General features: G+C 39.3%; 1 long non-coding RNA gene across 1 annotated transcript; it reads right to left on the minus strand.

Annotated features, from left to right (window-relative positions):
• Positions 1-2,775: 2,775 nt before the first annotated feature.
• On the minus strand, positions 2,776-13,265 carry LOC125328242. The gene is made up of 3 exons (XR_007204617.1): positions 13,095-13,265; positions 3,921-3,971; positions 2,776-3,064 (listed from the first exon to the last, which is right to left on the minus strand). It is a non-coding gene; the product is annotated as an uncharacterized LOC125328242 (long non-coding RNA).
• Positions 13,266-13,978: the final 713 nt, after the last annotated feature.

The following is a 13,978-nucleotide window of genomic DNA, read 5'->3' on the forward strand; positions in this document are numbered from 1 at the left end:
CTCTATCTATGCAAAGGAAAACAAAAGCAACAGGCTAAAATGTTATGCTGAACCTGAAAGTAAGAGTTACTGTCATGTGCTGAATGAAAAACGGAGTCAGTTCTAATTTGGGATAAACTACTGTAAAGGTAGCATTTAGAACTTATGAGCATTTTCTGATCAGTTGTGGTTACTTCAAATTATGCTGAAAGATTTCTTTTGTCTGCTGCTATCAAAAAACAGTGAAAACTGAACCTCAAGGGCTTGGAGGTCTCAATTGTGAGGTGGGCCTTGTGATCTTATGTTGATGCACAAGTAAAACATTTCATTGTGAAATCTGAAAATACGCTTGGTTTTATAGATTTCAAAGTCTATTCCTTAACCCTTAATTGTTAAAACCAAAATAATTTAAAGTGCCATTTTCTTTTAAACTAAATTTTTAATGGGCTTTGTGCAGCAAGAAAAGATAAGAGTGCCATGGTGTTTCATGTCTAACACTAGATCTACTGGATGAGAACCCCCACTGGAATGGAAGAATTTGGCATGTGTTCCTTGCTCTCAATTTCACAACACCTCAAGTAAAAGTTCTGTCCCTAAGTCCTCTAGTTGTAAAAAAGATTTTCTACATCTTCACTGTGCCAATGAGGAAACCCCTGTTTATGAGGTTTTGAATATTTATCTGAAATATAAGTGACCAGCAGATGGATGACCACATCATCCATGGCATCCCCTCAGATTTTTCCCCTTCATCCTGATTTGGAGAAGGCAACTCTGTTGCCTACATAGAACTGTCCTTATGCGTTTTTACAAGTCCCATGAGGGCACATCAAGCAGCAAACATCAAGCTGCTGATACTTCCTTAAGTGTTTGCACACTTCTTGGCCACACCACTTGTGACAACACCAAGCCCTTCAGAGAAGCAGTGCTGCCCCATCCTAATCGATCAAATCCATAGGCAGCAAAGCTCTTGTTGCAGTGGGGATTTCTGCAACATATATAGACAGCAAGGCCCGTGGAAAGAAATAGGGACCAATTCTTGATAGAAGTTTCAGAGATCTTTATTTTCCAGCCACATGGCCAGGGGACTGCCGAAGAACTGTCACAATCACGGGACAACCAGGGTCCTCCCCACCCAGGGGAACACAAAACAACCAATGGGGAATGGGATTCACCAGGGAGTAAGGAAACTCTGTAGGCCATGCCTCTACTCCAGGGTCCCCTCTCCCAGGACCCCACGCCAGGAGGGAGGAACCCCAACACTTCACCCTTTTGTTTTAACTAAAAGAGATTTAAAACTTAACATTGAAAACAACTGGATAAACATAAGATAACAATTTCAAAAGAAAACAAGCCACCGTCCTGAGTCTCTAAACGTCCAAACAGATTTTTTCTTTGGAACATCTTAGGGCTGGCAGAAGGGAGACAGGACTCTCTGAGCATGTTTTGTGGGGAAACTGAGGCAGGAGAGGGTTTCTTCCATTTGTACCTGTTGGAACTCTAAACAACAATAGTTAATCCCCTCCCCGCCTTGTCATCCCCCACTCAGCATGGGAAAGGGATTTTTGGGAAAACAATTGGTAAAGGCATGGTATTGTGAGGGAAAGCATGAGTGAAAGAACGGATTAGGAATACACTGAGGATAATAGGATATAGGATAAAAGGGAAAGGTAGAATTGCAAAAGGGAGGCTCTATGGGTTGTTCATAATGGCAATATTGTCTGACATGACTACGATTCCCAGCCTTTCACAGAAACACCACCAGGTGCGGTAACATTTGCTGCTTGCAGGCCTTTCTTTCCTTGTATAATTTTAAAGTCCACCACTTCTCCGTGGATAAGGGATCCTAAGGTTGGGATATATTTTTTGGTATTATTCTTCATAATGGCAGTATGATGAATGAATATGTCTTCCTTGTTGTCACATCTCGTTATAAAGCCATAATTTTTTTTTGACATTATACCATTTTACTATTCCTAAAACCTTAGCTACGATAATTTTTTCTTTTTTCTGTGTCACTGCTGGTTTTTTGTATCACTGTGTTCCTGCTTGCACTTTCACTTTTGCTCGCTCCTGCGTTGTACCTGCTGGAGCTGCCAGGGCTGCCAGGGCTGCCCATGTCTGCATGCTCTCACCATGGAGTCTCAACTTCTCCGGGTCGCATTCGGGGCCGCACGGACCAGGCTGGGCCGTGCCGCTCAGCTCCTTGCGTGCTGCCTCTGGTCACAGCTGCACTGCCGCTGCCTGGCACCGTGCCCACGTCTCTGTGCGGTGGTTCCTCCACGCCCTGTGAACGACTCTGTTCCGGTGCGTGTTTCGGCTATGCGCGGCTCCGCTCCACTGCCATTGCTGCCGGCCACCGCCCACACGCCGCCCCTCTCAGCCGGGCGTTCACGGGGCTTGCTCCACCGTGCACTGCGCGGGGCCAGGTGGGCACCGCCGGGTCGCACCGCTCCCGCTGCATCTCGTTCCACTGCCGATACCACAGCTCATGCTGGCCCACCCACGCGTGGGAACTGCCTCACTGCCACCCACATTGCAGTTGGCCCATGTGGCCGAGGCCACGCGGTCCCTGAGGCACGTTTCCTTTCTCAAGGACACAGCTGATATTGTTCAACAGTCTCTGTAATTAGATAATATTCATGGAAATATTCTTCCATTGGCATGTATTTTGACTCAGAAATTAACCGAGTCCAAACATTCTTCCAAAAGTCTTTGGTAAGAATCAAGTCCCAAGAAATGTAGAAAAAATTTTTAAACAACCATGCCAGGAAGTGTCTCAGTTCTTTTTGAGCTTGAATTAAGCTAAAATTTACATATCATTGTTCAAGAATCTTTTCAAGTTTAAGATAAATGTCCCTTTGCAGCTTGGAGAGCCACGAGTCTTTCCACAGTTCCTCCATAGTTTATGGAACAGCAAAACAAAAGCAAGAAGAGAGATCCAGAGAGTTTCTTTACTCACGAATTTTTGGGGATCTTCAAAATCTTGATCATTTCACAGTCGCTGACTCCAGGGAATCGTTATGTTGCCCGCAATCGCACAATTTGTTGCAACGGGGATTTCTGCAACATGTATAGACAGCGAGGCCTGTGGAAAGAAATAGGGACCGATTCTTGATAGAAGTTTCAGAGATCTTTAGTTTCCAGCCACATGGCTGGGGGACTGCCGAAGAACTGAGCAATCAGGGGACAACCAGGGTCCTCCCCACCCAGGGGAACACAAAATAACCAATGCGGAACAGGATTAGGGTACATGTGACCAGGGAGCAGGGAGACCCCATAGGCCATGCGTCTATTCCAGGGTCCCCTCCCCCGGACCCCACACCAGGGGGTAGGAACCCCAACAGGCTCTCAGCAGCTGGAGGGCACCATCACTCCAGCCTGAAAGACAGCAGAGGCAAAGGGATAATGCTGGGCTGATGCGCAGTTCTTAACGAGCAGAGCAAGTAGAAGTGCAGGGAGCCACTGCAACTTGAAGCCGCAGGAGCAGAGCAGCAGCCGCACTGTTTATCCCGTTTTTAAACAAGGAGACAGTATTTAAGATCTGATCTTTTAAGCTCAAACTTTCATGCTGAGCAAACCACAATTATCCAGAGTTAGACTTGAGGAGTTCTGGAATTTTAAAACTCAGGTGTATGAACAGCAGTGACGCAAGTCACATGCGAACAGCTCATCTGGAGTGAGCATACACTTGCTACCTTCATTTCCCTACAGCTTAACATTTCCACTCCCTGAAATTCAGCGAGGAATCAGAATTTATGCTCCAGTGTCATTCCCTGGAGACAATCAGTCCAATGCTGGGTTTGGCTGAGACAAAGTTCATTTTGTTCACAGTAGGCAGTATGGGGCTTTGGAAATTATGAACAAAATCAAGCCTATCCCAGCCCAAACCAGCCCACCACAGATTAATTAAATGACATAAATATGGATGCAGGAATACCTACCTGTGAATGAGAGGAAGCACCGTTGTTTAGACAGGGTATTCCAATCTTTGACTGCGGGAGAATACAAGTGATTATTTAATCAATGCAAGGCCATATTCCATCTGTGAAGCCTCCCTGTATCCTTGTGGCAGTGAAGTTCACACAGCTGGCAAATTTTTTAAAAAAGCCATTACAAGAGGCATTTTGAAAGTTTGGGAACTCTGAACAGTATTAAAGACTAAATATTAATTTTAACAAGTATCATTAAAACAACTTATAGGACTCCGAGGTACTAATGAATTTTGTTAAGAGCAATAATCAGGTTATGAATTAAACTACTGGATTATATATTAGGCAAGCTTGAGTTTGTTGAAGCTTTCTGTATAATGAGGTTATTTTTGCCTCTTGATACAATAAATCTAATTTTACATGTTTATTATGACATCTTATTAAACTGCTTTATAGAAAGAACATTAGAGACACTTTTAGGAACTCCTCAATGTCCAAGCTAATTTAGGAAAGAACATCAAGTTCTCCTTTATAATATCATTATTTTTAAACAATTTGCTAGCAAAAAATAAATGAAAAGAAATTCAAAGGGGAAAAAAGAGAAGTGGTAGTTTATGCTTCATCTACAGTAAATTTATACATGTTCATATTCTTATTCATGTTAAGCCTTAAAACCTGAATTCTTTATTTTATATATGTATATATGCTCAAGTCCTTAAGTTTTCAATATTAGCAAATCATAAAGTAGTCATAATCACAGATTTTCCTGTTGCTTGTGTGTCTGGCAGTGCTACCCAGAGAGGCTGTTAAACTATTTTGGGATACTTTGACTTAAACTGAAATGAAAACTGTAAGTGAAAACAAGGACTGTGAACAGTGGGATCAGATGGTTTAGAAGAAGGAAGGAGAAAGGAAAAGAAACTTTCTATGTACACACTAGGTAGGGACAATACATGTGCTGCTGAAGGCAGCACTAAACAAATGAAGGCTGAAAAGCATAAAGATGTAGAGTTTTAAGCCAGTAGTAAATAAACAGAATGCGACATGTTAAACTTGCATTACTTCAAGTAAAAACAAAGCAAAAATGGGAAAAAAACAACAACCAACCAACAAAACCCCTCCCCAAAAAACCAAACCCAAACATTTCCCCCCCACCAAAACCCAACACAAGTTCTATCCTCCAATTAAAAGTTGTAAAAACCTAATCTCAGTGTACAATCAACACAAAAATAATGTTCCATCCTTAACGTGGTTTTCTCTACTTCCATTGATAGATTTAGCCTCCAGGTATCATATGAAATTTATCATTTCTGTTCCAACTCCAAAATAAAACAACTCTATTTTCCATGTGTCAAACAACTAACAAATTTTACCCTCACTATCCAGTTATGATTCTTTATGGTTTGTGTTGCAGAGGACAAAAACCTCTGTGTCTGCAAGGGTATAAAAAGTTCCTTGTTAAGTAAACACTATGAAATGGTCAGTCTGTTTGACAAACTCAGAATAAGTGGTATGTTTTTGCATTACAGGGATTGATTAGTCACGTAAAGTGTTTGGGGTTTTTTTAGTGTTCATCCCTTAGGAAAAAAAAGAAAAGCTCCATTTTCAGTTTTCCAATTTTCCATAAAGAATCTTGCTGCTTGCATAAAGCAGTTTCCAGCAATTGTCATATCTGGAGCAGCAACTTTCCCTTTTTACTTTTCATTATCGGAAGCTTAATAGAAGGTAATGCATTTCTTTTTATAAGTTTAAAATTTATGGATATGAAATGTTGGGTTTACTGCTTAGAAAATGAACGCATTAAAATACAGATTAGTGGCACGTCCATAAAACTACACAATGCTGCACAAGCCCTGATATTCTTTTGTCAAATGAGCTTCAGAGCCTACCTAAAAGCAAAAAGACTAAATGAAATATGACCAAAAGGTTAAGTTGTGAAAAATGATGCCTATTCTACTATAAATACAATTGTATATGCAACTTTATGTTATTTGAGCATCCAAACCAGAAAAAAAACCCTGAATAAGTTTTCTAGTGGCAGAATATCTGTACTGACATGCAGAACTCAAGCCTTGGGTTGAATTTTTTTGTTTCCACTGGCTGTAACAGCAGGCAAATTTTCTTATCCCCTCATAGAATGTGACCTTGTATATAAAATCAAATGGTACTGAAAACAAAGTCTTCAGTGGCAGGACTTAATACTGGACTTAATACTGAAGCATTAATGATAATTGAAACCATGAAAATACCAAAGAAATTGGTGCAGTAATAAAAAATCCTCATTTTTCCATGTACTTATAAATATATTTAAACAACTGTTAGGCCATCTCAGGAAAAATAGCCCATGGAACAAAATGCTCCCCCAGCTGCTGCTGCTGCCAGTGACCTGTGGAGCTGCCAGGCACAGCAGCAAGCTGCCAGCTCCCTTTCCCTGGAGGAGAGGCAGCTCAACACTCAGAGGTGTGGGAAGCACGGCCAAACCTGCCATGTTCAGAGCTGGAATGCATCGAGATGTGCTTGGAGCTCATTCTTCCATAGCTCTGGGTCATTTCCATCCAACCCACCCCCCTTAAAATGCAGTTGAGCATCTCTGCTGCACACCATGACCATATGGAAGCATCACTCTACCCCTCTCTTTTCCCAGCCTTTCTGATAGGTGAAGAAATAGCTTGACACTTGTATTTCAGCTCAGATTCTTTAAAACAGAGAGAGTTATTGTGGACAGCTGCTGAAAACAAAGGTTGATCCTTCCTCACTGACATTAGTCCTGGCAAACTCTCTGCATCAAAGATGAACCACAGACAAGAACCAGCCATCAGACCTGATCAATACACTTTAATTCCCCTCCCCCTTCCTAGGGAGGAGTCACCAGCACTCACAAACTTCACGAGGTGCATTCTTTATCCTGAAAGTCTACTATGAGCATTTTTTTGCATTTATAATGCATTTTGCAAGGCACAAAACTATAAAGTAAATACCTCGGAGAAGCCTCAGGAAAACCAACCTCCACAATTTCTCCGATATACCCCTCGAAATGAACTTTGGACATTTCCAACATCTCTTTTCAGAATCCCTAGCCTGCCCTGGCAATACAATGGCAAGAGGACATTACCCTAAAATATTCTCCTAAGGAGCAGGAAAAACTAATGTGTTTCAAGTGACAATCAACAGAGCTGCAGAGCTCCCTGTTGTTTGTCATTTCTAGTCAGATCCTTGAGGGTTTTTTTTCCGTACGATTTGATTTATTCATTCTATTTCTGTGTGTCATGTTTCTACAAGCCTCATTACACGGCTATGGAGAAAATATTGCAGACGAATTTTTGTTATCTGAAAAATGACAATGCCTCCCATACTAAATGGTTCAAGGTTTGTTAGGTAGGGAAGTCATTATGTAAAAAGAACTCTTTTGCAAGAAACTCCAGCTTTTTGACGCCAGGCTCTTGAACTCCTACCGCTAATGAAGGATTCTACGTAATGATATCGAGTCTGCACATTCTTTTGGTAAAATATAAATAAGCAAGAAAAGGACATGTAAGGAAATTTTCCTTGAAATAGAATGCATGAAAGTATTGAATTATTTGACCTTTGAATTTCTTATATTTTTTTCTTCCTCAAAGGATTTCCTTAAAATTAAATCTTTAATGTTTATGGAAGTAAGGATGATTACAGTTTTATAATCCAGAGTGTTCTTGTGTATCTGGTTTTGAAGTGCTTCTGAAGCCCACACCCAAGGTAAAGTTTATGCTCTAGGACTTAAATGTCCACGTGTTATTACATAGGTGCATTCTCAGATTCCTGCAGCCAGTCTTTGAGTCTGAGGAAATGAATAAAATTAATTTCTACTTTTGACTAGTTCTGAACTGCAAGCTGAGCATACAAAGCACCACACATATCGATTTGCAGTCACACAGGCACAGAGATCTTCTTCTATCCCTGCTATGCCAGTGCACATGCAAACACACATGAGTACCCGCCTTAACTCATGGCTAAATCAAGCCTGTTAACTATTGGCCATTTTAAGCCAAATCCTACTTTGGCTTTATATGTAACAGAAACAGATTAAAATTTTCTTTCCAGGAGCAAAACTAGAAAAACCTCTGAAACTTACAAATGTGCTTCACTGCTGACCCTCGAGCCTGAGTCATCAGTACTGAGGGAGAAGGAGGACTGAGTCTTGCTCTTGCTTTTTCTTCCATGTTATACTTGCTGGTTATTTGGAGAAGTCATGGATATTTTGAGGTCTACTTAGCTTTATTTATCCCTTCTTGTATTAACAGAGACAAGTGTTCTAGTTCAATAAATGTGCATGTGGAAGAAGTTTATCTGAGGACTCCATACATTATTCTGTTACACATGTACATACCAGTTTCATTAGAACTTACATTCATACTGAAACAAGCTATTGCTAGTTTTATTCTGCCTTTGCTTAGTGAGTAGATGTTCTACTAAAATGTTCTTTTTTCCACATTCTGCAGATATGACCTTGGTTGTGTTTAATGACTGAGTTCTTGCAGGTTAAGAAAAGCCTTTCATTTCAAAATACCATGTGAAATCTCCTTACCTACAAGGAGAAAATGTTCTATATTCCTGTACCATGAAAATAACTTCACATCTGTGCTCTGTAAAGCATTAGCAGAGCAGAAGTTAGTCAAAATCCTGTATTCAGTGCTCCCCTCAACCTTTCTGAATCAGAGAGAATGAAAGAGAGAAATACCCAGAAAGGCAAACCAGTACATCAGAAATCTGTCCTAGAAATCTGTCACCAGGACTGCAGGCTTTGCTACAAACAGCACAGCAGTCAGCAGTGCGGGCAGCCAAAAGAGCAAGCAAGGTCACTCAAGAAGCTGCCACCACAGACCTAAAAGCTGCTAGAAAAAGATAGGAATTGCAGCAAGCACATTTGAATAACACAGAGGTCACGATGTACACTGCTGCCAAGCACCAGGGCTGCCACTCCATCAGGGCTTAGCTTCTACTAATTCACTACCCAAGGAGTTCAAGAGATTGGTGCATTTGCTTCTTTGCAGATGGAACAGAAGCTGCTCATTCATCTGAATGTGGAAAAGCTGAGTTTTCTTTTACATTGTTACAGGTGGCCAGCAGGCCATGAGCTTACCCACCACAGTAAAAAAAACAAAACAGTTATTTCTGATGTCATCTTTATCTTATTCATAAAAGCAGTGCCTCCTTTGGGAGTGACTTGTATCTGGACTTGTGAGAAAGTGAACAAATGGATCCCCAAGAGAGAAGTAGCAGAATGTGAGACACGGTGACAAAGTTCTTTGTTTTCAGTCCTGTCCATATTCTGCAGACAAGAGTAAAGGCCATGTGTATGAGGTGCTTTTCTTCCATGGCACAAATCCAGCAGTACCAAGAGAACTGGGAACTCTTCCAGTCACAAGAGATGAATGTAAGCAATTCAACAGGTGTGCTTCCTGAAGAAATGCATATCTCCCCGTTTTGCTTAGAGAATCTTAAAATCACATGGAACTCCATCAACAAAGACCTCCTGCTGATTATTGATGTTGTACAGAGAACACCAGTTCATCAGTGGCTTATCCATTTTCGATGCCTTATTAGATGTTTGAGAGTGGAGCTGTAATTAACGTGGTAAAAATATGGGTTTATTGGATAAAAGAGCTGATTTGAAAGCCCTATATGATTGTTTCTACTGAGGCAGTAATTGTGGTCATTACTCCCTTTTCGTGTAGAATCTTAAATTCTCTTCCTTACTTGGAAATTACTTTTCCTGGAATTCATTCAGATACCAGGTCCTTACCTACCTATGAGAACAGAGTAACTGAACAGAGCATCAGTCGTGAGACCACATTAACTAAAGAAGAAGATACTTCTAAGCTCTAAGTTGGTAGATGAGAGCTGTCTGCTGTGTGATGAACACATTTTTTTTCCTGAACAGATGATAATGCCAGAAGTCTTTATAATTTTACTTTTTCTTTAATGTTCAAATGATGTTGGAGTCATCATTGGAGAGAGAAGATCAGAAAAATGGACAAAAGCTGCAACAAAAACTGATTTTAATACTGAGGCTCATGACCATCACACTTTCAATCAGTCTTTTCATGGCCACTAATAATCAAGTACTAATTATCTAGATTTCTTGTTAATGATACAGGAATGCAATGGTTTAGTCAGATATTACTTGAGACATTTGCTTGCTTTTCTTTCTCAGTTATTGACAGAGACACTGAGCTTACAGCTGCTGATAAACCAGTTTCTGTCAATTTGAATTAATCAAATTTTCACACAGATAACTGAAGGCTTCCATACCACAAGGCTGATCAAAAGCAGAATTTCCAAACCAGAAAATGAGATTATTTTAATTTCTATAATTCCAGTGAATAATTGCAATCATGCAGCTTTTGTTTTATTTTGATATTTTATTCTGATATTAATGTTGTATTTTCTCTATTTACCAAGCCTGCATATTTCCTTCAATCAGTATATCCAGTTTAATATACTAATATTATATTACCTCCATATACTTCAATTAATTGACACAGTTTTATTTTGCTGTTACTGACATTTATTCAGTGTAAGAGGTGAGTTTCAGAAAGACTTGGTTACAAATGTAACATCATGGTTTTAGTCTAGAGATACAATAAAAAAGAGTCAGTAAGAAACTGATTTTTTTTTTTCATTTTTATGCATTTTTCCCCTAAACTCAGAACCTGAAAAAAAATTAAAATACCTTTCATTCATAGCATTAAAAAAAAATCTTATATTTCTTATGTCACCCTTAAGAGATCATTTTTGCTTCTCAGTTTGTATCTACTTCGAAGTGCTTTCTGTCTGACAAGTATTTCAGACAAGTTTAGCTACTGATTTCTGATCTTGCAATTTGAAATACTTAATTCAAACACTCACAAAGCTCTGTCTGCAAAGAAGAAAGAATCACTGGAACTACAAGGCCAGGGATTAAAATTTTATAGGGTTTAGATACATTTTCAGATACTGGCCTACCAAATGGTATTGGCATAACAAATGGTTTAGCAGTTCTGAGATGCAATTTCTTTGCAGCAGACCTAGAAGATGAACCTATTTTCATAAGCTGTAGCAGTTGAGCTGATATGGGGGATACCTTCTTGAGTAGCAATATCAAATCAGGATACAACTGGAAGACTACTGTGCCTTATTTTTATCTCAAAATATCTCACTGTATAGCTCACTACTTGAGAAGTAGCTTGGAAAATTTTTTCTGCCTCTGAAAAAGTGATCTCCCTTACTATTTCCTTACACTTCCCATTCCTTTAAGCTAAAGACTGAAGAGGAAGATGATCTACTAAAGACAAGTAAATTGGGCCTTTAGCATTTAGTGCTATTATTTTTCTTGACATGCATTATAAAATCCTACAAGTGATTTTATTGCACCCATTCCATTACATCCTGGATGAATTTCGAAGCCTAATTTTGACACTAAACCAGAATAGAATGCACGCCAACTGGCAGAAATAACACACTGGTTTCATGTAAAAGCTTTGTTCAGATATTCCTTTACTGTATGAGTAGATGTGTTCACTGGTATGATCTAGAAGATGCTAGTATGGTCATATATTTCATCGCTTACTAGAAGGATGAGTAAGCCTAATAATGAAATATGCAGGATATTGTGCATGATGCCCATCTAGGGCTCCTGGAAATTCTTCCCAGTGACAAAGAGAGCCATGGTCTCACCTGTGTGTGACAGGTAGGACAGTGCCAACAGGATGGTGGCTGATGGGCAGCAGTAACTGACCTATCGACCCCAATGGTTGTACAGCTACACAAAATCAGGATCCGCTGCTTCAAGGAGCCCAAAAGTATAATCCAAAAGAAATAGCAACACAAGTGCTCCGTAGAATGATCTTGAAGTTTTGTCATTCATTCGATGTGCAGAAAGTATCAGATGCCCATTTAAGGTTGATTGTCATCACCTATCTTTATATGTTAATTTTTAAATAATGATTTGAGCACATTGAGTGTTGCCCTCAGGAGAAAGGAGGCTCAGGAACACAGTAAAGTCAAGACCAGTGATAAAAAATTACTGGGTGCTATGACAAGGCTGTCTGACGGTCTCTGCTTGTCTCAGAAGTGATGCTACTCCAGAATGCATCAGAAAATGAGCAAAGAATATAAAACCAACATTATCGTGCTAACTGGTGTTAAATCCAGGGAAACTCATGGTAGAGAGCTGAGCTCCTCTCTTGACAAAAGCTCTTGTACAGCTTTTGCTCCACACGATAAGAAAGGGCAAAGATACTGGTAATTTCCTTGATTCAGCACAATAACTTTCCCATTTCCTCATTTCATCTTAGTAACAGATTCTCTTTTTCCCCACCAGAGCCATTATCTCCCTTCAGCAGAGATAAAAACATATAGCAAGCAAGTGTATACAGAGTAGCAGTACACCAGACAGGGTCTGAAGTGGAACAAATAAAAAAGATGCTTTCAGAACTTAGCTGATTTAAGAGACACACGGTATGAAGAAAAGGCTTCAAAAGATAGGGGTTTGCTTTTGAAAAACATCTCACATCTCTGTGTTAGAGAACCAGGTCTGGTGAATTTCAATCTCTTAAAGATCCAAACACCATAATTTATCACAAGAAAGTTGGGGTTTTTTTTTCCTTCTTAACACAGCATCAATCATAATTCAAATGGAACGATTCAATTTTTTCTATTGTCAGTTTGCCAGGTTGGCTTAGAGATTTAGCTTAGTTTTCAAATTAATTATTTCTGTAGCAGAGGTGAATGAATAAGAAGGAAATAATATCTTTTTGTAGCTTATAATTAAAAAAAAATTTGCAGCTTAGCTTTGGCCATTTTAAATTTTGCATCTGTAGCTATAGCTGGGATAAGAAACAGTGAGGAGGTGTTAAACTATTGCAAAAATTCTTAGTTCAAGCAGTTAGGAATCTGATTCCATCATTTTTCTCATTCATTTGTGCATATTTCATAGAATGATTTAATAGGAATGAGGCTTAGGTAATAAATAAACTTTGGATGTTCACCTGAAAGGCACCAGTTAACCTTCTGTAACATAGCACATTGATGTCCTGATCCAAGAGACCAATTGGGAAAGCATTTTGGCTACCATATTTTTTCCATACATAACTTGCACATTACTTGTTAAAAACCTGTGATTCAGCAGCAAGAGATTGTACTGACAAGCAATAGGAAAAAGAATCTCACCTGAGTTCTCTCTCTCTCCCAGGAACAGCCAGCCCTCTCCCCAGCAGGATTCTCACAGCCTCAGACTCTCCCCTCTGCCAGCATGGATTTTAAGCAAGAACATGAGGTTATGGGTTATCTGGAGATGTAGTTTCAAATTTCAGGAGTGAAGGGTTCAAGTTGTTTACAAGACATTGCTGCAAATAAAAAGAGCAACCCTGAATTGTAGCGTGTACATTAGAGGCATTATTTTCTCTTAAATTTTTAAAATGTCCTATTTCAGACAAGACCACCCCCAAATATGAATGAGTTCATACAATATTTTTTTATACTCTCTTACCTGACCAGCACAAATTGAATAAACCAAATTTCTGTTCCACTTTCAGTCAATCTACAATTACTCTAACATAAGCAAAACTACCACATGAATATTTTTGAGCCTATGCATGCTGTTAATCTTGAATCAAACTAGAAGGTTGTCAGACTACTTCATTCTGTGTTTTATTCCTTCTAGGTCATATTCAGAAACAAGAATTGTCTTTCAAACAAATGGCAGAAGCTGTACTGTGCATAGATAAGATGATCTGGGGAGCTGTATTTATGGTCATTTTTCAATATTTTGAAGGTAGAAATGTGCTTTAACTACTATATATTTTCTTTTCAGGCTGTGCATATTTTAAAAGACCTGTAAAAGAAGATTACACAAAATGAAAAGAACTTTTCAGAAGAAGTCAACATTAAACTGTCCTCAGATTTTTTTAAAAATGAGAGTTTAACCATCCTCTTCAGTAAAACACACCATAAATAACCCAATAACATAAATTAGCCATGTAAGTCACGTGATTTAGCCCCTAAGTCTAAGTACCGTTCTTGCAATTTTAGAGAGTTGAGCAACAAAGACACTA

The sequence above is a fragment of the Corvus hawaiiensis genome, chromosome 7, assembly GCF_020740725.1.
Source record: "Corvus hawaiiensis isolate bCorHaw1 chromosome 7, bCorHaw1.pri.cur, whole genome shotgun sequence".
Lineage (NCBI taxonomy): Eukaryota > Metazoa > Chordata > Aves > Passeriformes > Corvidae > Corvus > Corvus hawaiiensis.